Source organism: Papio anubis, chromosome 7, assembly GCF_008728515.1.
Source record: "Papio anubis isolate 15944 chromosome 7, Panubis1.0, whole genome shotgun sequence".
In the NCBI taxonomy this organism is placed as follows: Eukaryota; Metazoa; Chordata; class Mammalia; order Primates; family Cercopithecidae; genus Papio; species Papio anubis.
The window spans coordinates 84,425,912-84,434,933 of NC_044982.1; the positions used below are offsets into that span (position 1 = coordinate 84,425,912).

At 39.4% G+C, this 9,022-nt stretch overlaps 1 pseudogene; it reads right to left on the reverse strand.

The window, feature by feature from the left end:
- Nucleotides 1-6,901: 6,901 nt before the first annotated feature.
- LOC110743646 lies at nt 6,902-8,123 on the reverse strand (annotated as a pseudogene).
- Nucleotides 8,124-9,022: the final 899 nt, after the last annotated feature.

Genomic DNA, 9,022 nt, shown 5'->3' on the forward strand with positions numbered 1-9,022 from the left:
GATCATCTAGCCGCTCTTAAATCACTATGCATGCTCAGGAATCCCCAGGCTCAAGTACTCATTCCAGAAATTCAGACTTACATGATATGCAAAGCTCTGCAAAAAAAACACATAAACCAAAACAAAACACGATTTCTGCCTCAAATTGCTTTCACTTAAGTGAAGAGCAGATAGTAAAGCAAATTCTAATCGCTGTCTGTACTCCTGTTAGCCCAGGCACAGGCTTTTGCAATGAAGGGTCAGACTAGGAACAGATACTGGATGTATTTAGCACTAGCCAAATAAAGACTGTGTGAATACCTTCTTTACAATGTTCAGATTTATTTTGGTCCTTCTATCTCCCTCTTCTTTTCCTAGTCTTCATATCTAGATGTTTAACTTCCAGTGCTCAGGTGTCTAACACCTGAGTTTGTGGAAGTCAACAATGTAAGGATAGAAGGTAGCACTTACCTTCAGTTTGGTAGCACTTACCTTCAGTGTCCAGACATCCACCTAGTCTGTTCCCCATTCTTTCAATTTCATCACACTAGTTCTGTGGCTAGCTTCCAGAAAGATTTAGTATAATAAAGCCTTTGGAATAAAAAGTTAAGTTTTACATTAATATAGTTAAATTCTATTAAACTGGGCTTCAAAATCAAAAAGTTCTCCATTTTGCTTAACAGTTAAATTACTTGAGTAGTGGTTTCTGGAATTTGATCAATTTGAAACTTATTTCATTGTGATTCATTTGTAGTTCTTGAAGCCCATTGTTCCCCATTACCTCTTATAGCCTTCTTTGAAATTTTCAATATGGAGTCTAGGATATAAAGGTAAAATTAAGGCTGCCTGACCTTTAAAAGACTCTTTTTCTTGTCTCTTTCTTACTTCCAAAAGCAGATTTTTTGGAGATGCAGTGATTATTTTCTTCTACAATTCAGTTTTTGCTCCAGAAGTCCCATAGAGCAGAGGCAGTACAGCTTTGTCAGTCCTTGAGCTTGCTAGGAACAATGTTGAAATAAAATCACTCAACTCTACATAGCCCCATAAATGTCTTGTTACATATTGTGAGAGACACAAAAGTGTAAGCACATTTAGAAAAAAAATGTATATTTGGGAGGAGATAACGTATATACTTATAATAAGGTAATTGGGTATAAAGAGCTTGGATGAGAACAGTGAGCTTTACCCTTGGCTAAGCACCCTGGCTTAGGTCCCCTCACTTCTCTGAACCTCAGTTTTTAATCTACAAAATGAGATTAGTTGTTTGTACCTTGCCTTGTTCATAATGTTATTATAAAGAGTGAATGAGATAGTGCTTATGAAAGTGCACCGTAAAATTAAGTCAACTATATTTTAAAACATACATAAAATACATAAAACTATATTTCAAATTTTTTTTTTGAAAAAAGTCTTTTTGAAATATATTTAAAACCTTTTTTTGGTAATTTATCAGAAGGGAGAGATCACTGTGAGCTGGGGTGACCAGAAAATTCTTCACAAGATCATAATGATCTGAGATAGCCTCTAGGATTGGGAGAAACAATTATGGTAAGCATTCAGACAGGTGTAATGATGGGAGCAAAGGACTATGAGCAGAGCTGTTAATGGAGGACAGTAAATGTCTCCCAACCTCATTCACAAGTTAGACTTAATCTGATGAAGCAGAAAGTTCGTGACTACTGTAGAGGCCATCGAGAGCTACACCATGAGTTTTAATTAACCTTACTCCTATAGGAAAAGGATGGTCATTGAAGGTTGTTAAACAGAGGACTGATGTGATTGATGCTGTGTTTCTTAAAAGAGTAAGTCATTTGTAGGGTATGAGAGCAGATTATGGGGAGGAAATGCTGGAAGGAGGGAGGCCAGTTAAAAGCCTGTCACAGAAAACCATGTGTAACATGCTTGTATTAGACCATTCTCACACTGCTATAAAGAACTACTTGAGATTGGGTATTATGAAGAAAAGAGGTTTAATTGACTCACAGTTCTGTAGGCTATACTGGAGGCATGGCTGGGGAGGCCTTAGGAAACTCAGAAAATCATGGCAGAAGGTGAAGGAGAAGCAAGTACATTTTCACATGCCCAACAGGAGACAGAGAGAGAGGAAGCAAAGAGGGAGGTGCCACACACCTTCAAACAACCAGATCTCTTGAGAACTCTATCATGAGAGAGCACTAGGGGGATGGTGCTAAACCATTAGAAGCCACCTCCATGATCCAGTCACCTCCCACCAGACCCCACCTCCAACACTGGGAATTACAATTCAACATTAGATTTGAGTGGAGACAAAGAGAAAAACCATGTAAATATCAAAGATCTAATCTCAGAGCAGTAATTAGTAAGCTACACAGGAAAGTTCAAGTCCATCTAATAACACACTAGATCCTAGGACCTGGGACCAGAGCATCTTTTTAAACATGTAGCTCAGTCCTTTGTTGAGAAAACAATTACGAAGCATCTTTTAAAAGAAGGCTAATGTGAAGGGCAGTGGGGCTATGAAGATGGATTGAATAATAATTATGTTCTCAAAATTTAGGCAATGGGATGGATAAGGTTTCTTTTAAAAACTTTTAAAGTATAATATAGATTCAGTAAAGTGCACAGAACTTAAATGTAGAGCTTGGTGAATTTTCACGAAGTGAAATCGCCTATGTAACCAGCACCCAAATTGAGAACCAGCGTTGCCAACATCCAAAAACCTCCCTTGTACTCTTTCCAAGTCACTATCTCCTTATAAAGATAGCTCCTATCTTCACTCTACTGACTTACAACTTCATAGCTTAGTCTTGCCTTTTTTTTGAATTTCTTTTGCTTTCATTTTTCACTCAGTAATATTTGTGTGATTCAATCTGCCTTGAGCATATGGCAAATTTATTCATTCTCATTGCTGGGTAGTATTTCATTATCATAATTCATTTATCTTTGAAACTGTTGATGTGCATCTGAGTTGTTTTCCATTTTTAGGATATTATAATCACTGATGTAATACATGTTCTTATTCTTGTACATGTTTTACAAATGAATATATGTAACTTTTTACCGGGCATATAGGTAGAAATGGAATTTCTGCATCACAGGGAATGCACATGTTCAGCTGTAGTAAATATTGCCAAATGTTTTTTGAAATTGTGCCAGTTGACATTCCTTCCAACTGAATACATGAATTTCTGTTGCTCCATGTTCTTGTCAACATTTAGTGTAGTCTTTTTCACTTTAGCCATTCTGATCATGGTATAGTTATAGATATGAATTTTCGGAACCATAATGCAACATTTCAAGTGGTAAGCAGGAACAAAGGTTAAAGAGTGATTGAGAAGTTTAGAGAAGGAAAGATTACACACATTGTATCTTTGCATCAGGACAGCTGTGTCTTGTAAGATAAGAATGGTGACTGTACGTTATCCAGGACCACTCTGCATTTTAATAGTTGTTCTTATAAATTATGAAATGACAATATTCAATGTCTAGGCCACATCTTCTAGACTATCAACCAGCAAAACAGATGTCTTTTCTCACCTACTGTGTTCTACACTTTCCTTTCCGAAAGCACAGTCATAGGAGGTTGAGACAGAAGTTTAGCCTGTGGAGATGGAGAAAGGACATTCTGTGCAATGGGGACAATTTAAGCAGAGACACAGATCCGTATCCAGACACAGTGGCATCCATATTACTGTTAACAAGCAGAAGAGTGAGGAGGTGTCTGCGCTTTGCTGGTGAATGAAATCTTCTCCTAGCTTCCTGGAGCAGGTTATAAATCTCCTCTCTTTTGTATGACAGCTTGCATTTAAACTGAACACAGGATGAGAATATCTTCTTTGTCAATAATTACCTCATCTTACAAAATATATTAATTCAGCAATCAGTAATATTTCAAGTACATTTTAAAAGTGTTTATGTACTCTTAGAGTAAGAGAGGAAAATCTCCATAACCTATATTTATTGCTTCACGAGTCATCTTTTAGGTGTATATTTGCTCAAGGGAAAAATGTCATTTCTTTGTTAGCTTTTATCTTGATGTGTGGGACTTCACTGGGTTGTTTATTTCAATATTGTGAAAGACTGAAACCAAATTGGTTTGAAGGCTGATGTGAATATTGATTACATCTTAGAGCATTTCTTCTTTGGTCTGTTGGCAAATATGAGAAAATGTACCTTAAATTACCTAGTTAGGGCAATTAAAGCAGCCCTGCCTGCCCCCTGAAAACACTTTTATGTTAAACATCCCTCATGTGCTGTTTCTCTACAGGGCCTGGGGCCTATCAGCAGGGTGGGTACTGGTGGGGGAGCAGCTGCAAATGGGGATATTTACCGGAGCTGCAAATAGGGATATAGGGCCCTGTTGAGGTGATTTTCAAGCAGAGCCAAGATGTCCTTGCCTTATCAATAAGTTTTGGCTCTTTCCTTTGAAAAACGCGTCAAGGAACAGTGTGGTGTTTTGAAACTGGCACATGATTGAAAATCTGATTTAGGTCCTGAACAAATTCCACCCTTTCCATTAACATTGGCTGTCACAAACCGAGTCTCTACTGTGTCGACATGCCATGCTAGGCACTGTGTGAACACTGTGTCTGTATAAAATCATGTATAGTTTAATTTAAACATATGGGTGTAATGTAAATATGTATAATTTTAATTCTCAACTCAACTTCAAGAGGTAAATTCTATTATCACCATTTAATGGATGAGGAAATTGAGACATCAATAGGCTAAAGAATCAAAAGTCACGCTGCACTGGAGATGACAGGATTTGAATCTAGCCAATTTCTATTTTTAATTTTATTAAAGAAAATTTCTCAAATGTATAGAAAAGTACACAGTATGGAACAATGAAACTCCATGTACCCATCACCCATGTTCATCAAATATTGATTCTTGGTCAATCTTGTTTTATTTATGCCCCAATTGCATTTAGCCATTCAATTATTTTTTTAAACCCATTCATACATTTTTAAAATATCATATTATTTTGCTTTTGCTTATTTTAGTACTATCACTAAATTTTGACATTTTTTAAAACACAAGCAAATTAGTGAATGTGTTCACATTTTCAATTATTTTACAGCTTGTGGGATTCAGAATCCACCTAAGAGTCACATATTGTGATTTGTGGACATGTTTTCTAAAGAGAAAACATTCAGAATTTATTTTCCAACAGATAACAGCAGCAGCACAACTACAGGAGTTTCTCCAAAGATCATACATTCACAAGGCATTATTAGCTCAACAGTGAAAAAGTCACTGGTGTGTTCTCTGTAACAATATCTTCTTCACAGTATAAACGGATACCATTATTGTGTTCACTTACAATACCAGAAGAAAAGGCACAAATGGCAAAAAAAAAAAAAAAAAAAGGGGGGGTGGTTGGGGGGAAGCCTAAAATCAGGTGCAATAACCAACAGGCAAAACATTAGCTAACAGTCTCCATCTACATTTCAATCAGGGCCTTCCACATACAGGGGACAGACTTCTCCCAGAAGTTAGGGTTTTTCTTTCTCCTTTTTTGTTAAACCATTACAGAGATGTTTCATTTGCTCAATATCATTACATATACAAAAGGAGATTACAAATAAAGGAATCACAAAACACCTTGAACATCCAACTCTGTCCACCAATACATTGACTTTTAGGTTTAAGACAGAACCTGGGAATTCTTCAGCGGTCTTAAACTAGGAAAATAGAGACTATAGCTAATCAACAGATAAATAAAGTAGATAAAGTAAAAGCTTTCCTATCCAGGACTCACCTGTTCCAACTTCATAGCCTTCATAAAATCCTCAAGAAAAAATAATTTTCCTAAGTTGTACCAAATAAACAAAACAAAAAAATAGTATGTAAACCTATGGCAGGAAACACACCCTTCCATGAGTTTCTTCTTAAGAATGAAAACCCCAGTTTTTCAATAGGGTAGGCGCTGGCAAACTAAATTAAGTCACCTGAGATTCCCTGTTCAGGTATCCACCTCAGGTTCGGGAAGAAAAAGGCGTTTGGGAAGTATGAAGAGGACATTGGCACTCTTGTGGCTCTGACTGAACTGCATTTGAATAAGCAGCAACACACACAATGAATCCCTAAGCACTAACATAAGTCCATCTGAGGGCATCCTACTTAAGGTTCTAAGGTTGAAGCAATTTTATAATTGTACAACCTTAGTTTTCTGTTCTTTTTAAAGTATATTAAAAAAAAAAAAAAGACGTGAACAGGGTTGGGGGAATATAAAACAGTTTCCTAAATAGATGACAGATCATGTCTGTTTACCTGCATACAGTTACCAGTACCCTTTGCCCCAATTAGGCTAAGTAGTGTGTCTTCCACTGTGGTTCAATAAGTTCCAATGGTTCCACCTTGAAATAGATAATGGTCTTAGAAAAAGTCACCCTAGGTTGTACGAAAGTCCTATGTATACAGTTTGTTACAAGTAACAAGGCTACTTTGCAAGACCTTCTGCTTTCAAAAAAAAAAAAATCTAGCGTATATTTGTTTGGGTATAATTTTTTTCATTTTCATTTCAGTCGTGCTTGAGGTGGTGGTCATGACCTTCATAAACATCATTTGCATACCCTTCAGAAAAAGAAGGCCAGGCGCAGGAAGCTCATGCCTCTAATCCCAGCACTCTGGGAGGCCGAGGCAGGCAGATCATGAGGTCAGGAGTTCGAGACCAGCCTGGCCAATATGATGAAACCCCATCTCTACTAAAAATACAAAACTTAGCTGCATGCAGTGGCACATGCCTGTATTCCCAGTTACTCGGGAGGCTGAGGCAGGAAAATTGCTTGAACCTGGGAGGCGGAGATTGCAGTGAGCTGAGATCGTGCCACTGCACTCCAGCCTCCAGAGCAAGACTCCATCTCAAAAAAAAAATAAATAAATAAAAAAGAAGGAAAAGAGGAGGAGATGGGTCTTTAAAAAAAAAAAAGAAAAAAAAAAAAAGGCAGATTCTAGAGATTTAACTCTGTCTGTATTTATCCTTCCAGGCAAGTTAAGCTAAGCTAAAAAAAAAAAATAAAAGAAAAAGAAAAAGACAAACGAAATAAGAGAAAAAAAAAGAAGACTGCAACCTTGTTTTCTTCCAGGAAGTGAGGGAACGGGTGTTTGGGAATGCTGTCAATTGCACCTGGTTTTTCCACATCCACAATGACTCCTGATTGGGAGCCATCATCTTGCAGATGGTGGTGTTATTCATGATTGAGACAGCCCCCAAGGAAACCAGGAAGGTAGGAATACAGCTACTCTGGATCACAAAATTGCTCACTGGTTTTCACTGCCAGACCACCGTCAAGTGTAGGGGTATACTGGTTCCTTACAACAGGGTCCACATTCACCAAAGGATTTCCTTAGGGTCTGGGATTTCCTTAGGAAACATTTTTGAGACTCTTTTTCATTTTGTGCCTAATAGAGCCATGGTGTTCTTCAGGACCAGGTTCCTCCCATGGTGTGCTGAGTTATTGTTCACCCCATGTGTCATATAGTAGACCCTCAAGTTGCCTTTGGTGGTAAAAACTGTTCCACAAATGTCGCATGCAAAAGGCTTCTCTCAGGTGTGAGTCTGTCCTTGAGTCTGAAAAGACTAGTGGACAAGAAGTTCTTCCCACACTGGGTGCAGCCGTGTTGCTTGACCTGACGGTGTAGCTGGGCATCTAACAAAGGGGTCATCAATGGAGACAAGATTGAGGGTCCTGCAAATATGCCTGGAACTCCAAGTTTGACATATGTTGGCTGGGCTCAGATAAAGTTGAAGGGAGATTGCTCCGACCTTCCATCTCTGCATCTGTTCTCAAAGCGCTCTGATTTGCCCCCAGCATCAGGAGACATTGACTTGATGATTTGTGCCTCACTATTGACCAGAGACAGTGCTTGGAAGGACCTGGTTTCCATGGTGTCTGAACTTGGTTCTCACACTCCTGGTCTCGTTTCAGTGAGGATGAGTTTTTGGTCAAGACATTGCTCTCCACTGAACCATTTTTCGGCTGCTCTGGCACTGCAAGCCAAAAGGGATAGGACCCAATCCCCCCACCTGGGGCATCCAAGGAAGTCATCGTGGAAAGAGGTACAGTGATCTTTGAGGAGCTGCTTGGGCCCTCCTGGGAGCTGACTTCTATCAGTGCTTTTAAAGACATCATCATAGCAGATGGCACTTGTACTGCCATCCTCACTGACTGTCATTGGATCAGGACCATAAGGTCACAGGGATCCTCTGGCAAGGGAATATTTGGAATATGACTGCCCATGTGCATCTGAATATGCTGCTGCAATATCACAGCATTGGTAACTCTGGCAGATGGGGCATGAATGCTGCCTCTTTATGGGTGTGTTGGTTCAGTGAACCCCAAGGTGCGTCTGCAAGTTGCCTTTGGTAGAAAAAGCTCAGCCACAAATCTTATACTGGAATGGTCACTCCCTGCTGTGTGGCTGCCTGTACAGTAATATATTTTGAGAGCGCTTAGGAATCAGTAGAAAATGAAGCCAGTGGTGGCCTTGTGGATGTTCTCAAACAGCTACAGTAATTTTAGGGTCTCTGGTCCTGGCTGGGGGTCCCACTCACTTAGAAGCCACCAATCCTTGGTGAATTATTGTTTGTCCATACCTCAGGGAGGGTAAGCCTGCCCTCACTTACTGCAGAAGGACTAGGATGCAGGTCATTGGGCAATAGGCCATCCATGAGGTTCTTGGGGTTAGTCTTTGAAGAGAGATTCTGAGGTAGCCTTAGAGAGGAAGTTACAAGGACAAGTTTGCTGTCTAAAGAGAGACTTGATTCATCGATGGGGGCAGGTACAGAGTGCATATGGGTTGCCATTGCCTGTTGCCATTTTGTCCTGAAACTCAGAAAACAGCTGAGGGTTCACCTTCTCTTGGAGATGTTTGTGAACGTGTATGCTGAGGTTACCCTTGGTGGTGAAGCGATGACTACAGAGCACACGAAGGGTCTCTCTCCAGTGCTGGAGCAGAGGTGGATCTACGAGAAGCTATCAGTCCCCAAAACCTTGCTAGAGTACTTACACTCGTGCTTGGAGATGTTCTGTAGCTTTCCTTTCCCTTTCTTGGAGGG